The sequence below is a fragment of the Pleurodeles waltl genome, chromosome 2_1, assembly GCF_031143425.1.
Source record: "Pleurodeles waltl isolate 20211129_DDA chromosome 2_1, aPleWal1.hap1.20221129, whole genome shotgun sequence".
Taxonomy (NCBI): Eukaryota; Metazoa; Chordata; class Amphibia; order Caudata; family Salamandridae; genus Pleurodeles; species Pleurodeles waltl.
In genome coordinates, this window is record NC_090438.1 from 284,106,652 (window position 1) to 284,126,968 (window position 20,317).

Here is a 20,317-nt window from a genome sequence, read left to right on the forward strand (position 1 = left end):
GTTCTCGAACAGTACCCCTGCACGCCCTTAGGTAGTGTCGGTCTACTCTGCGTTCATCGTTGGCGTCGTGTTCGCCAAGTATGATGTTGTGGTTTGTATATAGGTGCCACCCCGGCGCGCTGACGTTGGTTCTTTTCTTTCCGAGCCAGCCTACGAGCAGATCCGAAGAAGAGCTACCCCACAGTCACTTTTTGACTGGCCTTTCGACTTTCGTCAAAGATTTTTTTACTTTCTGGTGCATAGAGATGTCATCACAGAAAACAAGGTGAAAGCCCAGCGACTTCTCTCATCGGATGATGTCCGTGATGGATCCTCACCGCGTGTGTCTTTGGTGTTTGGAGCGTAACCATGACCCGAAGTCCTGCTCTGAGTGTTGGGCCATGAACCTGAAGGCTTTGAGGGAGTAGTCCTTAAAGCTTCTTGTGTGCCAGTGCTCAGCTCTGTGTCACTCCCGGTCTTGGTCGAGAGGAAGGTCCTGAGACCACTCGCGGAGTCCACAATCTGTCGTCCCATTTGAAATCTATGGGACGGTTGGGTGAGAATAACAAGAAGTCAAAGAAGAACAAAAGTTTTTCACCCCGTCGGTCAGCTGACACGATGCAGGAAAAGAAGCGTTGTTGCTCTAAGCCTCCATCCTCGGAGCCTACTTCTGTGATGGTTCAACGCCTCCCTGAGTTTCTGTGAGCTGGAACCACCCCTGCCCAACTCCGCAACTTCTCTTAGGCCCTGCGCCTCATTTTTGGGCGTTACAACCCTGCTGGTGTGCTTTCGGGCCCTGCGCACTCGGAATGGGCCCCGTCAGGTTCTGCTTCGGCTTTGACCTTGGCTCTGGAGGGCACCCAGGGATCCGTTTCTGATCTGCACCAGCGTCGTTCGTGCCACTGCAAACTTCTGCGACAATGGTGGAGACGTTGATGCTCCCAACGCTTCCCAGGCCTGCTGTCGGCATTAATAACATACTGCTGACTCCCACACAGAGCCGGACCGGCATCAGTTGACACCAATTCCAACTTCGACAGCGACCTTGCTTCCTAGTTTGGATCCTGACCCTTATTCTTATGAGTACCGGTACGGTGAAAGTATGGAGGGGTCTCTGGACCCTTTAGAATACTTTGCTTGATGACCCCATGGACTGGGCTCAGGACCTGGCTGAAGCCAGTGGTCTAGACACTTCTCTTAATAGTGGCATGTTTTCTCCCCCTACCGTGGCTACGGAGGAGGGAGTGTTGTATTCATTGGTGGTGAGGAGAGTGGCAGAGGATCTCGAGATGCCTTCTGTGGGCATGAGGACCAACCTCCTAACAATGAGGCCTCACCGATATCTTGCTCAGTATTTGTTCCAAGCCCAGAGCAGGGGCTCCTGTTAATAGGACAGTTGCCCACCGTCATAAACCTGTGCCTAATGACCCAGACCTCTACATCCCTAGGTGCATTCCCTTCCACACCCCCAGATAGGGAATCCAAAAGACTGGATCAGCTTGGGAAGAAAATGTTCTCTTCCTCCAGTCTGGCACTGAAGTGTAGGAAGCTGACCTGGGGTGTGGTAAGCACCTATGGTGTTATCATCTTATACCAGGTCCAGGTATCCCCTATTAGTGAACTACAGTCAATGTCTAGGAAGCCAGGGCTCTCTAGAGGTAGCTGTGGATGAGCAGCCAAGACTTATCTAGGAGACATGCAAAGCTTATGCAATACCACTAAAGTCACTCAGCACTATCACACATGAAAGAACCACACAGTGTTACAAAAATAAAGGTACTTTATTATAGTAAAACAAATACTAGAATACTGAATAGGCAATCCCCCCCAACTGAAGGTAAGTAAACACATCATTATATACACATTAGCAATCATAAAGAGCATAGAAAGCAATAAGCATTGGCAAAAGTATAAGTAAACATTGACGGCCCTAGGGCATGGCTAAACCATATACTAAAAAAGTGGAATGTGAAAGGTAGTCCCCCACCCAAGGAAATGGAATCAATAGAGGGGAGCTGGAGGAACTAGGAACCCCAGGAGGTGAGTACCATAGTGACACCCCAGCGGCCAAGAGAGTAGAGGTAAGTACCGGGTGAAGAGGACCAGCAAGGTCCAGGGGACTCGATCCAAGGAGGGGAGTCCCGGGTGAACCTCAGCAGCTGGGAGAGTCACAAGAAGAGGAGGCAGCTCCCACAGGCAACCCACTGGCAGCAGGCACAGGAGTCGCAGTGAGACCCACTCAGCACACCTGAAGAGAAGTCCCACGTCGCTGGAGCAGCAGGCAGGAGACTGTGCTTTGCAGGAGGGAGTGCTGGGGGCCGGGGCTACACAAAGCATGAAGATCACTAGGAGTAGGAGCAAACACGCCTTGGTAGCTGCAAGAGTCGTGGTGCACAAGGGTATTGTACTGCAAGGAGAGGTAAGGGCTTACCATCTCCTAAGTCAGTCAGCTGGTAGAGGGGACCGAGGGGCTGCTCCAGACCACAACCTGTGATGCAGGATCCAGGCAGTTCCGGAGGAGAGCAGATCCACACAGCTGGTCTTCGTTGCAGTAGGTGCCTGCAGATGCAGGTGAGTGACTCCTTCACTCCAAGGGAGATTCTTTCTTACTTCTTGTGCAGGTTGATGACTCGCCACCCTCAGAGGATGCACAGCCAGGAAAATGTTGCAGTTGCTGGAAGGAGCCAGAGAAACAATGTTGCAGAGCTGAGTGGTCTCTGTAGTTGCAGATGGTTGGTTCCTGAAGGGTCCAGTTCCAGTCCCAGTGGCCTGAAGATGAAGTAAGCAATGCAGAGGAGTCCTGCACGTCGAATCTGAGGACCCACCCAACAGGGAGGACCTAAATAGCCCAGGAAGGGAGATTGGTCACCTAGCATGGTGACCACCTATCATGAGGGGGCTGTGACATCACCTACCCAACCTGGCCACTCAGATGCTCCCAGGGACCTCTGCCCACCCTGGGTTCAAGATGGCAAAATCAAGTGGCCCTCTGGAGAAGCTCTGGGCACCACTTCTAGGTGGTGATGGACAGGGGTGTGGTCACTCCTCTTTTCTTTGTCCAGTTTCGCGCCAAAGCAGGGACCAAGGATCCCTAGACTGGTGCAAACCAGTTTATGCAAGGAGGGTACCAAATGTGCCCTTCAAAGCATACCGGTGGCTTGGGGAGGCTACCCTTCCTGAGCCATGTAACACTGATTTCCAAGGGAGAGGGTGTTACCTCCCTCTCCCACAGGAAATCCTTTGTTCTGCTCTCCTCTGCTTGAGCTGGTCAAGCAGCAGGTGGGCAGAAACCTGCCTGAGGGGTGTCCGCAGCGTAGGCTGCCCAGAAAACCCCAGAAGACTGGTAGGAGCAATGCTGGGGGTCCTCTAAGGAGCCCCCAGAGTGCATGGAATCGTACAACCAATACTGGCAACAGTATTGGGGTATGATTCTGACATGGGTCATACCAAACATTCCCAGGTTCGGAGTTACCATTATGTAGCTGGATACCTGTGTCCAGTTCACGAGTAAAATGGCTTCCCCATACTTACAAAGTCCTGTGCAATGGAGCTGGAGTTCATAGAGGCACTTGTGCTCATGCAGAAGTGCCTCACACACAGGTACCTGCATCATGCTCTTTGGGCTAGGAGGGCCAACAATAGGGGTGAATTGCAGTGACCGGTACTGAAAGAGTGCATGCATCTTTTCATGCAGGTTGCAATGGCAGGCCTGCAAACACATTTTGCATGGGCTCCCATGGGTAGCACAATACATTCTGCATCCCTTGGGGAACCCCTGGTGCCCCAATGCCCTAGGTACCTGAGTACCATATACTAGGGACTTACAAGGGAGCAACAATATTCCAATTGAGGGGTGTGCAAAGTCCTAGGCAACCATATATAGAGGGAGAGAGCACAATCACTGGGGCCCTGATTAGCAGGATCTCAGTAAAAATAGTCAAAGCATACTGACAGACAAAAAGTGGGGGGAACCATGCCAAAAATAGGGTGCTTCCCTACATGCAGTCCTTGAACACCGCACGCCTTTTGGCCTGTTACTCCCATACCTTATGGGACACAGTTGCCTGGCTGTTTCTGACAGGAGAGACACATCTGAGTTCACCATACAATGGTAAATCGGTTGCATTGATAGTAGCCTTGAGGTGCCACACTTGGTTGAGGAAGTCTGACTTTTCTGGGGATGTCCAAGCTGCACTTATAGACATGCTGTCAGAGTCCCCATATCCTTGGGGTCTGTGCACGTTCCCAACACGTCCACCACTGAACAGCTCCAAGACTCTGATAGATAAATCAAAGAGGCTAAGAGAGTTCAAGTGGGGAAGAGGGGATTAGGAAGGCAAACAGCTGGGAAGGAGACCTGTTGTAAGAAAAGGGTTAGAACACACAATATGAAAATTATATCTCCTGAAATCAATACTAGACTATGATTCTAAGCATAGTCATTCTGAAAACATGAACGATCTAAGAATTAAGTTGAAAATGACTACGTTTCAAGATGGCCGAATACCTATAAGGGAATCAAGATGGATTAAATGAAAACTTTCTTATTCAAGTACTTTCCTTTACATGAGAATCAGAAAAACATTCTGACTAAATTTTAAACCAGTCATATAAATCCTTTTTTGAGAATGCATACTAGGACCATACAATATTGCATCTAGAAACTCTGATCTTCTGTGTACTCTTAAAATGTTTCAACACAAATTACGCATATTGTAGATTACTATATATATATATATATATATATAAAACACCATAAAAGGATTGTGCACCATGAATAACACAATATGGATTCAGGAAAAACAAATCACATAACTTGTCAACTCGAATATCACATGATAAATATCTTAGAATAGTGGCATACAATAAACAACATGAATTAAACTCGAGGAGAAAATCGTGCGTCTTGCCGATTCGAGTGTCACCATGTAAAAAGCCAAGAAATGGTAATACGCAATGAATATCAAAGTCAAATCATCATTAAACGAATCACGCGTCTTGTTGATTCGTAAACCACGATGTAAATGCCTAGAAATAACAGCTCACAATGAATAACAAGATCAAAGTACAATGAAACGAATCGCGCATCTTTTGCCGATTCTTAAGCCACCATGTAAATGTCAAGAAATGGTAGCGCGCAATGAACAACAAAGTTAAAACACCATAAAATGAATTGCGCGTCTTGCCGATTCTTAAGCCACCATGTAAATGTCAAGAAATGGTAGCGCGCAATGAATAACAAAGTTAAAACACCATAAAACGAATCGCGCGTCTTGCCGATTCTTAAGCCACCATGCAACTGTCAAGAAATGGTAGCGTGCAATGAATAACAAGATTAAATTATCATGAAACGAATTGCGCGTCTTGCCAATTCGCAAGTCACCCTGCAAATGTCACCAACACTCAAGCGCATATTTCACACGCGCAAAGTACTCTGTCAAATCATAAAAGAATTCGGCCCAAGAACGTGAGAGTTCTCGATAACGGTGTCGGGAGCCCAGCCCAACCACCGTCTTACCGCCCAGAACAAGGATCTCCAAATGAAGAATGAAAGTCAGATGTCTGGAAGATCAAATAGGCCACCGGGACAGGAGCTCAGGAAGTAGCTGCTGCTCTGCACCGGGACCTCTGAATAGTGAGCACTTGGAGCTGGGCTGGCTCCTTTTTATAGAGTCTTGGCCCAGCCCACAACCACACCCAGGCATGTTGCAGGGAAAGTTGCTGGAAGGCCCTGGAAAGGGACCACACCCTAACACACTCTGAAAGCCTTCAGCAATACATTGCAAATGAACAGCATTTGTAAGCACATTAAAAATAAGTCTTCAGAATTGAACTCTGCAATGCAAAAGGTTAAACAACAAAATATCAGCACAATGCATAAATTACATTGTTTTGAGAGTGCTGGGTTTTTGCATTCTAGTCGCCAATAGAGCGCGCACTGCCCTGGTGTTGACACATGCCCTTTGATGGCACCCGTCTCTTCGGAGACAAAGCAAACGTAGCCCTCGAGCACTTTGAGGAGTCCCGGGCTATGGCTCGGTCCTTGGGCCTCGCAATTTCCCCTCATCCCCCTTAGTCTGCTTTTCGACACTTTCATGATTATGGAAGGGGCCCCCAACCATGTCCCTTTCCCTCCCTCTGAGTGGCCGGAGACGTGGAATCCACTGTCCTCGTGGATCAGGGAACCAGCGCTCGACCCAGTCCACAACCCCTCCTGCTACAGCCTCCAAACCTTCCTAGTCTGATGCTTACCCATCAGAGACCATTTGGAGGCAGGATTCACCATCACCTGCCTTGCTGGTAATTCATCACCTCAGACAAGTGGGTACTGCAAATAGTCCAAAGGGGCTACTCCCTCGCCTTTGAGGCTACGCTCGATCCATGCTACCATCCTACGATCGCATGCCAGAGGATCACCTGGCACTTCTCCGCGAGGAGGTTATAGCTCTCTTGCCCAAGGGAGCCAAAGAGAAGGTGTAGGAAAATGGCTCCTTGTTGCAGTTCCCCCCCACTTTTTGCCTGATATTGATGCTGACTTGACTGAGAAGTGTGCTGGGACCCTGCTAACCAGGCCCCAACACCAGTGTTCTTTCAGTAAAAATGTACCATTGTTTCCACAAATGGCACACCCCTGGCACACAGATAAGTCCCTTGTACAAGGTACCAAGGGCCCTGTGATCAGGAAAGGTCCCTAAGGGCAGCAGCATATGTTGTGCCACCCTAAGGGACCCCTATCCTAACACATGCACACTGCCATTGCAGATTGTGTGTGTTGGGGAGAAAAAGGAAAAGTCAACATGGCATCACACATGGGATGCACACAAAATAATGCCTGTGGCATAGGTAAGTCACCCCTCTAGCAGGCCTTACAGCCCTAAAGCAGGGTGCACTATACCACAGGTAAGGGCATAGCTGCATGAGCATATACCCCTACAGTGTCTAAGTCTATTCTTAGACATTGTAAGTACAGTGTGGCCATATTAAGTATATAGTCTGGTAGTTTGTCAAAACGAACTCCACAGCTCCATAATGGGTACACTGAATACTGGGAGGTTTGGTATCAAATTTCTCAGAATAATAAACCCACAATGATGCCAGTGCTGTATTTAACAAAACATGCACACAGAGGGCATCTTAGAAGATGCCCCCGGTATTTTACCCAATCCTTCAGTGCACGGCTGACTGGTCTGTGCCAGCCTGCCACTGAATCAAGTTTCTGACCCACTGGGGTGAGAGGCTTTGTGCTCCCGGAGGCCAGAAACAAAGCCTGCACTGGGTGGAGATGCTTAACACCTCCCCCCCTGCAGTAACTGTAACACCTAGCAGTGAGCCTCAAAGGCTCAGGCTTCGTGTTAGAATGCTCCAGGGCACTCCAGCTAGTGGAGATGCCCGCCCCCTGGGCACAGCCCCCACTTTTGGCGGCAAGTCCAGAGGAGATAATGAGAAAAACAAGGATGAGTCACCTACCAGTCAGGATAGACCCTAAGGTGCCCTGAGCGGAGGTGACCCCTGCCTTTAGAAATCCTCCATCTTGATTTTGGAGGATTCCCCCAATAGGAATAGGGATGTACCCCCCTCCCCTCAGGGAGGAGGCACAAGGAGGGTGTAGCCACCCTCAAGGACAGTAGCCTTTGGCTACTGCCCCCCAGACCTAAACACACCCTTAAATTCAGTATTTAGGGGAGACCCTGAACCCAGAAAATCAGATTCCTGCAACCTACAATAAGAAGAAGGGCTGCTGACCTGAAAGCCCCCACAGAGACGACTGAGACAACAACTGACATGGCCCCAGCCCTACCGGCCTGTCTCCAGACTCAAAGAACCTGCACAGCAATGCATCCAGTGGGACCAGCGACCTCTGAGGACTTAGAGGACTGCCCTGCACCGAAAGTACCAACAACCTCCCAACAACAGCAGCACTGTTCAGAAACTGCAACAACTTTGCAACTTTGAAACAACTTTAAAGAGACTCTCTGTTTCCTCCAGAAACTTGAGTCTTCACACTCTGCACCCGACGCCCCCGCCTCGAGTTCAGGACAACAAACACTGCAGAGATGACTCCCAGGCAACTGCAACGATCTGGACACCCTAAGTCGACCCCCCTGCACCCTCACAGCGACGCCTGCAGAGAGGATCCAGAGGCTCCCCTTGACCGCGACTGCCTGGTAACAAAGGAACCTGACTCCTGGACCAAGCTCTGCACCCGCAGCCCCCAGGACCGAGAGGAACCACCTACCAGTGCAGGAGTGTCCAGCAGGCGGCCCTCATCCTAGCCCAGTTGGTGGCTGGCCAGAGAAGCCCCCCCCGTGCCCTGCCTTCATCGCCAGAGTGACCCCCGGGTCCCTCCATTGCTTTCTGTAGCAAACCCGACACTTGCTTTGCACACTGCACCCGGCAGTCCGTGTGCCACTGAGGGTCTGTTTTGTGTGCCTGTGTGTGTGTGTCCCAGTGCTCTCCAAAGCCCCCCTGGTCTGCTGCCGGAGGACACAGGTACTTACCTGCTAGCAGACTGGAACCGGAGCACCCCTGTTCTTCATAGACGCCTATGTGTTTTTTGCACCCTCCTTTGACCTGTGCACCTGGCCGGCCCTGTGTTGCTGGTGCGGTGGCTTTGGGGTTGCCTTGAACCCCCACCGGTGGGCTGCCTATGCCCAGGAGACTGACTGTGTAAGTGCTTTACTTACCTGCAAAAACTAACCAAACTTACCTCCCCAGGAACTGTTGATTTTTGCACTGTGTCCACTTCTAAAATGGCTTATTGCCATTTTAACTAAAACTGTGTGTACTACTGTTTTAAATCAAAGTTCTATACTTACCTGTGGGAAGTACCTTGTATTTTATGTACTTCAAATCTTGCATCTTTTGGGTCTGAAATAAATTAAGAAAATATATTTTTCTATATAAAAACTATTGGCCTGGAGTTAAGTCTTTGAGTGTGTGTTCCTCATTTATTACCTGTGTGTGTACAACAAATGCTTAACACTACCCTCTGATAAGCCTACTGCTCGGTTACACTACCACAAAATAGAGCATTAGTATTATCTAATTTTGCCACTATCAACCTCTAAGGGGAACCCCTGGACTCCGTGCACACTATCTCTCACTTTGAAATAGTATATACAGAGCCAACTTCCTACATTGGTGGATCAGTGGTGAGGTCTAAGACTGCATTTGCTGGACTACTCAGTCAATACCTGATCACATGACTAAATTCCAAAAATGTTCATTTGAAATTGATTTTTGCAATTTGACTATTTTTCTAAATTTTTAAAAGTCCTGATAGGGCCTTGTGTAAGTCCCTGTTAGCATTTCTTTTAGATATTGAAAGTTTGTAAAGGTTGGATTTAAGTTCTAGAAGTAGTTTATAGATTCTTAAAAAGTAATCCCAACCTTTAGAGCAGGGGTCTCCAAACATTTTTATGCCGCGCCCCCCACCCCAGGTGAAAAATAAAACTTATTGGGGCCCCCCTCAGAATTTTTCACAATTATTTTATAAAGATGGCAATGTTTAAATATGTCTAAACGTATTTAAACATTGGAGTAAAGTACTGTTACCTTTTTAAAAGTGCAATAACATGTTTCTTCTTAAAACAAAACACTGTTATCTGTGTAATTATTCTTTTGGGCAGAGCCTGGCGCCCCCCTGGGATCAGTTCAGGCCCCCCAAGGGGGGCCCACCACCCAGTTTGAAGACAACTGCTTTAGAGTGATAATGAGTCACACAGATGAGACAGTGATGGAACTCAACCTCACACCTTACCTGCATCTAGGGATGTCAGAGTTAAGGTCTCTCTGTAAGATAAAAAAGATAAAAACTGGGTCCAACCCTACCAAGGCAAAGCTTGAGGAGCTCTTGGCACAGTTCACAAAGGTCCACCCCTCTGATGTGGAGGATGCTCCTTCAGATGGGTAAATAGTGAACAGGAAGAAGAACTCCCCCCTCCTGCCCTAAATAGGGAAAACTGGGTTCCCAGAACCCTGACTCCAAAAATCATACTCAGAGAGCCAGGTCCTTCCACAGGGGAGTCTAGTGCCTATGTGGGCATTGAGGACAGCCTCAATGAAGAGGACATCCCGTTAACTAGGATGGCCAAGAGATTGGCTTTGGAGAAGCAGCTACTAGCCATAGAAAGGGAAAGAAAAGAGATGGGTTTAAGTCCCATCAATGGTGGCAGCAACTTAAATAGGGTCAGAGAGAATACAGACATCCTAAAAATTCCTAAGGGGATTGTAACTAAATATGAAGATGGTGATGACATCACCAAGTGGTTCACAGCTTTTGAGAGGGCATGTGCAACCAGAAAAGTAAGCAGATCTCACTGGGGAGCTCTCCTTTGAGAAATGTTCACTGGAAAGTGTAGGGTTAGACTCCTCACACCCTCTGGTAAAGATGCAGAATCTTATGACCTCATGAAGGCTACCCTGATTGAGGGCTTTAGGTTCTCAACTGAGGAGTACAGGATTAGGTTCAAGGGGGCTCAGAAAACCTCGAGCCAGACCTGGGTTGATTTTGTAGACTAATCAGTGAAAACACTGGATGGTTGGGTAACTGGAAACGAAGTGCATGACTATAATGGGCTTTATACTTTGTTTATGATGGAACACATTTTAAGAAACTGCTTCAATGAAAAGTTGCATCAATATCTGATAGACCTAGGTCCAATTTCTCCCCAAGAATTGGGAAAGAAGGCAGACCACTGGGTCAAGGCTAGGGTAACCAAAACTTCCACTGGGGGTGGCCAAAAGAAAGGGGCTCCAAAGCCTCCCCTGGAGAAAGTGGGTGACACTAGAAATAAAGAGAAAGAGTCTTCCGTAGGCCCCCAAAAACCTGTCCAGGTGGGTGGGGGCCCAGGATACAACCCAAAGCAAAGGTTGGTACCAGGGTAGGAACTGAGATGCCACTAAGGCATGGTTCCAAAACTGTAGACAGACAGGGCACCACACCAAGGACACTTCTTGTCCCAAAAACAAACCCCCTAGCAAAATCCCAGGGGTGACCAGTGTAGCCATTGGGAATGACTCCTCAGATGAGGAGGTCTTCATAGCCTCCATCTGGAAAAAGGGCCCAACAGGTGAGTTGGAGATTCCAGGGGGGAGTAGACACTTCCACCACCTACTGGTGAATGGAATCCCAGCCACTGCCCTGAGAGACACTTGTGCCAGTCACACTATTGTGCATGACAGGCTGGTGTTCTCAAACCAGTACATCACAGGTGAGACTGCCAGAATAAGAGTTAGCCCAGACAAGGTCACTGATAGGCCTGTGGCTTTTGTGCCCCTAGACGTGGGTGGGACTTTCAGCTGGAGAAGGGTGGTAGTCAGTACAGACCTCCCCCTTGATTGTCTCCTTGGAAATGACTACCCAGAGGTTAGTTAGAGCCCAAGAGAGGAACTGGTCCAGTGCCAGCCCTCTCCCAAGGATTCTGGAGTGGCTGTCTCCGCAGTAACTGCAAGTAGGCCCCAGAAGAAAAAGGAAAGAAAACAGTGCAGAAAAGGTGGTCAGCCTTTAGCCAAGCAAGCCCAGGAGATTCTGCTCCAGTGGGGGAGAACTCCAAAAGTGGCACTGATAAAGTCCAACCTGACCCAAAAGAAGTCCTGGCTAGTTAGGAAACTGTTAAGCCTGAGTGGGTGGTTTCTCAGCTAACAGAAGAAAGAGTGGAAGAAGGGTGTTTACTACAAGATGTACTAACCCCCCACTCTACCACAGCAGACAGGCACCCTGAACCCAAAGAAGCCTGTAACTTAGCCCCTTCTCTTGGTGGTGAAGAGCTAAAGGTGTGGTTCTGGGCACTGACAGCTGTCAGTGGCCTCTGCTGGTGTTAGCCTTTATTGCTGCACTGTCCTTGGCATGGTGGTCTGACCCCATGCCAAATAGCAAGTTAGGCCCCCTAACCCTGTTGGTCATGATGGGGTTACTCCAGCTATGGATAACCTCTTTGGGTAAGCTAGGGGTGACCCTGGCTAAGATAAGATTAGCAGAGGTGGATACCTCTAACCCGAAAATAGAGAGAATGGGTAAAGACAGTACAAACATGGACAAGAGGCAATTCAGACTAGGTCCTATCACTGTGGAAGTGGGTAAGTTCCCTGGAGGGAATGACCTGAACAGGAGGATGTAAGGCAGGGTAGGCCCTGCAGCAAACCAGCCTTTTTTCCCTACTCTTCCTCGCCTGACAGACTAAGAAGACTCTCCCTAGACTAGGAAGGTCTCCTGGCCTGTGGGGGGCTTGTGTAGGAAAATGACTCCCTGTTGCAGTTACCCCCCACTTGTTGCCTGATATTGATGCTGACATGACTGAGAAGTGTGCTGGGACCCTGCTTACCAGGTCCCAGCACCAGTGTTCTTTCACTAAAAATTTACCATTGTTTCCACAATTCGTACACACCTTTCACACAGATAAGTCACTTGTAAAAGGTACCAGTGGTACCAAGGGCCCTGTGACCAGGAATGGTCCCTAAGGGCTGCAGCATGTGTTGTGCCACTCTAAGGGACCCCTCACCTAACACATGCACACTGCCAGTGCAGATTGTGTGTGTTGGTGGGGAGAAAAAGGCAAAGTCGACATGGCATCCCCCTCAGGATGCCATGCACACAAAATACTGCCTGTGGCATAGGTAAGTCACCCCTCTAGCAGGCCTTACAGCCCTAAGGCAGGGTGCACTATACCACAGGTGAGGGCATAGCTGCATGAGCAATATGCCCCTACAGTGTCTAAGTCTATTCTTAGACATTGTAAGTACAGTGTGGCCATATTAAGTATATGGTCTGGGAGTTTGTCAAAACAAACTCTACAGCTCCATAATGGCTACACTGAATACTGGGAGGTTTGGTATCAAACTTCTCAGAATAATAAACCCACACTGATGTCAGTGCTGGATTTAGTAAAAAGTGCACACAGAGGGCAGCTTAGAAGATGCTCCCTGTATTCTACCCAATCCTTCAGTGCAGGACTGACTAGTCTGTGCGAGCCTGCCACTGGGACAAGTTTCTGATCCCCTGGGGTGAGAGCCCTTGTGCTCTCTGAGGTCAGAAACAAAGCCTGCAATGGGTGGAGGTGCTTGACACCTCCCCCTGCAGGAACTTTAACACCTATCAGTGAGCCTCAAAGGCTCAGGCTTCGTGTTACAATGCCCCAGGGCACTCCAGCTAGTGGAGATGCCCGCCCCCTGGACACAGCCCCCATTTCTGGCAGCAAGTCCAGAGGAGATAATGAGAAAATCAAGGAGGAGTCACCTACCAGTAAGGACAGCCTGGGCTGAGCTGACCCCTGCCTTTAGAAATCCTCCATCTTGGTTTTGGAGGATTCCCCCAATAGGAATAGGGATGTGCCCCCTCCCCTCAGGGAGGAGGCACAAGGAGGGTGTAGCCTCCCTCAAGGACAGTAGCCATTGGCTACTGCCTCCCAGACCTAAATACACCCCCTAATTTCAATATTTAGGGGCAACCCTGAACTCAGGGAATCAGATTCCTGCAACCTACAACAACAAGAAGGACTGCTGACCGGAAAGCCCTGTGTAGATGACGGAGACAACAACTGACTTGGCCCCAGCCCTACCGGCCTGTTTCCAGACTCAAAGAACCTGCACAGCGATGCATCCAGTGTGACCAGCGACTTCTGAGGACTTAGAGGACTGCTCTGCACCCAAAGGACCAAGAACCTCCAGAGAACAGTGGCTCTGTTCAGAAACTGCAACAACTTTGCAACTTTGAAACAACTTTAAAGAGACTCTCACTTCCCACCAGAAGCGTGAGTCTTCACACTCTGTACCCGATGCCCCCGGCTCGAGTTCAGGACAACAAACACTACAGAGAGGACTCCCAGGTGACTCCAACTACGTGGACACCCTGAGTCGACCCCCCCTGCACCCCCACAGCGACACCTGCAGAGAGGGTCCAGAGGCTTCCCCTGACCATGACTGCCTGGTAACAAAGGAACCCAACGTCTGGACCAAGCACTGCACCCGCAGCCCCCTGAACCAAGAGGAACCACCTACCAGTGCAGGAGTGACCAGCAGGTGGCCCTCATCCTAGCCAAGCCCAGTTGGTGGCTGTCCCGAGAAGCCCCCCCTGTGCCCTGCCTGCAGCTCCAGAGTGACCCCCGGGTCCCTCCATTGCTTTCTGTAGCAAACCCAATGCCTACTTTGCACACTGCACCCGGCTGCCCCTGTGCCGCTGAGGGTGTGTTTTGTGTGCCTGTGTGTGTGTCCCCCCAGTGCTCTACAAACCCCCCTGGTCTGCTCCCCGAGGACGCAGGTACTTACCTGCTAGCGGACTGGAACCGGAGCACCCTTGTTCTTCATAGGCCCCTATGTGTTTTGGGCCCTCCTTTGACCTCTGCACCTGACCGTACCCGCGTTGCTGGTGTGGTGGCTTTGGAGTTGCCTTGAACCCCCAACGGTGGGCTGCCTATGCCTAGGAGGCTGACTGTGTAAGTGCTTTACTTACCTGCAAAAACTAACCAAACTTATCTCCCCAGGAACTGTTGATTTTTGCAGTGTCCACTTTTAAAATAGCTTATTGCCATTTTAAATAAAACTGTGTGTACTACTGTTTTAAATCAAAGTTCTATACTCACCTGTGTAAAGTACCTTGTATTTTATGTACTTACCTCAAATCTTGAATCTCGTGGTTCTAAAATAAATTAAGAAAATAATATTTTTCTATATAAGAACCTATTGACCTGGAGTTAAGTCTTTGAGTGTGTGTTCCTCATTTATTACCTGTGTGTGTACAACAAATGCTTAACACTACCCTCTGATAAACCTACTGCTCGACCACACTACCACAAAATAGAGCATTAGTATTATCTAATGTTGCCACTATCAACCTCTAAGGGGAACCCCTGGACTCTGTGCACACTATCTCTCACTTTGAGATAGTATAATACAGAGCCAACTTCCTACAGAAGGTCTTTGTGCTAGAAGTAGGTCATGTTTGTTATTCTCCCCCTCTTTCTGGTGCCCAAAAAGGACAAGGGCCTACGCCCTATCCTAGTCCTCTGGTCCCTCAATCTGTTCCTCAAAAAGGAGTTCAAAATGCCCACTCAGACTCATGTCTTACCTGCCCTGGACCCAGGAGACTGGACGGTAGTGTTGGACTTGAAGGACGCATACTTCCATATCCCTGTCCTGCCTACCCATAGGCATTTCTTGCGGTTCACAATAGGCTGCCAGCATTTTCAGTTTACGTGCTCCCATTTGACCTTACCAGTGCACCTTGGGTGTTCACCAAAGTGATGGCGGTGGTCACAGCAAAACTGTGCAGGTTAGGGATCTGGCTGTTGAAGGCGGTTCGCTCCAGGCTGTCATCTCCCACCTCAAGACTATGGTGGACCTCCTGCATTTGCTTGGGAGTATCTCTCAGGCGCTCCCTTTAATCTGAGCTGTTCTGGACACAGTGCAGTTTTGGGCCTATCCTCCCGAACTGCGAGTCCAGGATATTCAGATTATGATACCGATGATTCAGCCTCTATACTGGTTTTCGGTGAGAATGACTCTGTGGCTGCTGGGCTCCATGGCCTCTTACATCCTGCTGGTGACACATGCCATATGGCATATGTGGGCTCTGCAGTGGGACCTGGCTTTCCAGTGGGTGCAGCATCAGGGGAATCTCCCCGACATGGTCCCGATCTCAGAGGGCACTGTGCAAGATCTGCAGTGTGGCTTTTGAACTTCGATTGGATCAGAGGCAGATCGCTTTCCCTTCCTCAACCAGATCTGACAGTAGTGGCAGATGCATCACTCCTGGGATTGAGCGGCCACATGAGAGAGTAGGAGATCAGAGATATCTGCTGTCTGGTGGAGTTGGGGTATCAAGCTCAGGACGATCAGTCTAGCATTAAAAGCATTTCTTTCCTCTCTCAAAGGGAAAGTGGTGCAGGTGTTCACAGACAACACCACCGCCATGTGGTACTGCAATAAGCAGGGTGGGGTCATGGACCCCTTGTCAAGAGGCTCTGTGCCTCTGGACATGGCTGGAACATCAGGGCGTATCCCTTCTGGTTCAACATCTGGTGGGCTCTCTGAACGCCTGAGCGTACAAACTCAGCCATCAATACCTGGTCAATCATGAATGGCATCTCCATCCAAAGGTGGTGCAAGGTCTCTTTCAGCAGTGGGAAGAGCTTTTGTTCGATCTGTTCACCTCCATAGAGAACGCACAGTGTCAGCTGTTTTGTGTGTTGGAGTTTCCAAGGCGGCACTTGCACGGCAGCACTTTTCATTTTGAGTGGAACTCAGGCCTCCTTTCTGCCAATACCACTACAGCCCAGAGTTCTCAAAAAGATCACAAACGACCGGGCCCAAGTAATTCTCCTGGCTCTGGCCTGGGCAGGAAGAATCTGGTATCCAGAGCTCTTGAGCATGACCATCGCTCCTCCACTCAGACTGCCCCTTCAGGAGGATCGTCTGTTGCAGCAGCAGGGGATGGTTCTCCACCCGAACCTGTCCAGTCTCTGCCTTCTTGCGTGGAAATTGAGTGGCGGCAGGTCGCAGCTTTTGACCTTCTGTCCAAACTCTATAACTTTATCTTGGCAGCCAGGTATCTCTCCACCAAAACCTGTCATTGGAACAAATTTGTGGCATGGTTACAGACAAGTCGGTTGACCCCCGCTCTGCACCTCTGTCAGAGGTCCTTTTGTTTGTTCTCTCTCTCTAGCCCAGCAGGCCACCCTCAATGATTACTTATCTGTCATCTCGGCTTTCCTGAGATTACCTGACCAACCCTCTTTGTTTAAATCTCCTATTTTTAATAGATTCCTCAAGGGTCTCACCGATATGTTTCCTCCTTTTCCGTTCATTATGCCCTATTGAGATTTGAACTTGGTTCTTACTTTCCTGATGTGTGCTCTTTTCGAGCCACTTCATTACTGTCCACTTTGGCTTCTTACTCTAAAGACAGCTTTCCTTGTAGCCATCACTTATGCCCGCAGAGCAAGTGAGCTACAGGCCCTTTCCTCAAAGCCACCTTTCATTTCCATCCATTTTGACTAAGTGGTGCTTCGTACCAGGACTTCCTTTTTACCTAAAGTTGTCACGCCCTTTCATGTAGACCAATCCATCACCTTGCGTACTTTTCACGTGCCCTCACATCCTTCTAAGGAAGAGGGTAGACTCCACCACCTGGACCCAAAAAGAGCATTGAGATTCTATACAGATTGTACCATAGTGTTCAGGATGGTTGATCAACTCTTTATGGGTTGTGTGGGGGTGAAAAAATGTCGAGCAGTGCAGAAGAGAACCATCTCCAGATGGGTTGTTCTCTGCATTAAAATGTGCTAGGCATTTGCTAAGAAGCAAGCCCCGGAGGGTTTGCCTGCTCACTCCACCAGAGCAATAGCTGCAACCTCTGCGTTAGCACGCGGAGTTGCAGGCCTGGACATCTGCCAGGCAGAAACATGGCATCATTGCACACCTTCACCAGACACTTCTGTAGGAAGCTGGCCTGGTGTATGGTGGGCAGCTATGGTGTTTGCACCTTATACCAGGTCCAGCCAATCCCTATTAGTTAGTAAGCTAGTGTCTAGGAAGCCAGGGCTCTCTAGTGGTAGCTGTGGTGAGCAGCCAAGGATTATCTAGGAGGAGTGTAAAGCACTTGCAATACCACAGACGTCACACAGTAACTTATCACACATGAAAGGAACCACACAGTGTTACAAAAATAAAGGTACTTAATTACAGTAACACTGAACTAGATTACCTATGGGCAGTACCCCCAACTAGATATATATATATAAATATTCGGTAAATATTAGGAGTTAGCATACAGAAACAACAAGCATTGGAAAATAATGGTAGAAAATAGCTAGGGCCCTATTGGGGGGGGGGGAACCATATGTTAAAATAGTGGAATGCGAGTTAGGTCCCCTACCCTAGGATGTGGACTAGTTAGAATGGAGCTGGGAGAACTCGGACCCCAAGAGTTGAGTATCTAGGTGACCCCCAGCAACCATGAGAGCAGAGGTAAGTTACCTGGTCTTCCCAAAGACAAACAAGAGGACTTGGAAAAGGAAGATTGCAAGGCCAGGGCCAGTCCGGTGGAACACAATGGTGGATTCCAGAAGAAGAGGGCCTGCAAAAGAAGGGGACAGAGTCCAGACCAAGCAGGAATGTCCAGATGAGGCAGAAGCTACTACCCATCCTTCTGTGGATGAAGATTCGGGTCGACAGGGGAAGATGACAATCAGCTGTGGAGCCCAGGAGCTGCAGAGAGGTCCTTGGAGTCATGCAGATGATGTCCCACGTTGGTCGCCGGGTCGCAGATGGACAGTGGTCAGGAGGACCATCAACAAGCCTTGGAAAATGCAAATCTGGGCAGAAGAGGATTTGCAGAGAAGAGGGCCAGCAAGGTCCAGGGGACTCAACCCTTGGAGAGGAGTCTTGGCTGACCCTCAGGATTCAGAAGAGCCAACAGAAGCAGTTGCAGCCCCCACAGGCAACCTACTGGCAGCAGTAAGTTGCAGTGAGGTCCAGTCAGCACACCTGGAGAGGAGTCCCACGTCGCTGGAGCAGCAGAGGGGAGACTGTCCTTGCAAGGATGAAGTGCTAGAGGCCACGGCTACTTGTAGCCTGAAGATCCCTTGGAGCAGGAGACAATAAGCCTTGGTTGCTGCAAGAGCCGCAGTATACAGGGGCACAGTCCTGCATGGAGAGGCAAGAGCTCAGTGTCTCCTAAGGTGGACAGCAGATAGAGAGGACCTAGAGGACCACTCAGAACCACCACTTGTGTTGGAGATTCTTCCTAGAGCCAGATGGCAGAAGATCCCAGCAGCTGGTCGTCGTTGCCTTAGGTGCCTGTGGATGCAGGGGAGTGACTCCTTCACTCCAAAGGAGATTCCTTCTTGCTTCTTTGGTGCAGTTGACATCTTGGCGACCCCAGAGGATGCACAGCCGTGCAAATGTTGCAGTTGCTGGAAGGAGCCTGTGACAGACTGGCTCCTTGTTGCAGCACCGCCCCCCCACACCTTTTGCCTGGTTTCTGAATGCAACTTGGACTGGAGTGCTCTGGGATCCTACTAACCAGGTTCCCAGTGCCAGTGTTCTTTCCCTAAGACATAGTAAAAGTAATTGGATACACCTTTAGCTACCACTTCAAGTCCCTAGTAAAAGGTACTTAGGTACCCAGGGCATGGGGTACTATGGGTAAGCCCCTGAGGGCAGCAGCACTGATTGTGCCACCCTCAAGGGTTATGCATCCAGATGCACCCAGCACTGCCATAGCAGGCTCAGTGTCCTGGTGCAAACCTAAAATACAAATTCAACATGGCACACTCTCTGTATGCCCTGTCCACCCTACACTGCATATTCTATGGGTAAGTCACCCATCTAGCAGGACTTCCAACCCTAAGGCAGGGTGCCCCATACCATATGTGAGGGCATAATTGCATGAGCAATATGTCCTAACCATGTCCTTGCCAAACCTGGGACATAGTGAGTGAACAGAGCAGACATTTTAATATATGTGCTGGACACTGGTCAATACGAGTTTCCTAGCTACATAATGGCTACTCTGAACCCTGGGTTGTTTGTTGTTATCAAACAACTCAGAATAATAAATCCAGACTAGTCCCAGTACTGGTTTTATTATAAAAAGTACCCAGGGGTCATCTTAGAGGTATCCCCTGAAAAAGCTAACTATCCTGGCATGGTTGCTGACTGGTCCCATCCAGCCTGCTGCCTCCAAACAGCCAATCCCCAAACCTTGGGGGAGAGCCCTGCCTATCTGGTTTGTGAAACAAACCCTTCCTGGGTGGAGAAGCTAACTCCTCCTCCCTCAGGAATGTGCACTGCCCTGGCAGTGAGCTTCAAAGGGCTACCACCCTTAAAACTCAACCCCCAGGCCTGCTGCTAGCAGCAGATGGCCTCCCCTTTGGAAACCCCCACTCTTGGAGGGAGCAAAGGCGGGAAACCAGACAAACGGCAGGAGGAGTGGCCTCACTGAGCCTGCACCACCCCTATGGGCTTGCATGCGAAGTGGAACCTCTGATTCAATTGGAATGGAGGAAGACAGCCAATGAGTTTTAGGTAAGTGACCATTCCCAAGGAAGTAGTCACTAGAGTGGGTGTAACCACTCAAGGGTAAGTGTCCCATTGGACACTACCAGGTTCCCCCTAAAATGCCCACTAAATTCAATATTTAGTGGGCTCCCCTAGACCAAGACTTTAGATTTGAAAAGGATTCGAGGAAGAAAAGAAGACCAGCACCAAAAGAAGACCACAGCAAGAGAAGTGAGGACCTTCTGCACAAGAAAAGACGCCAAACCCTGCCTGCTGCACCCAGGACCCGAAAATCACTTCTGTGGAGGAGCTGGACACTGGACTGACCCCAAGAGACCCAGGG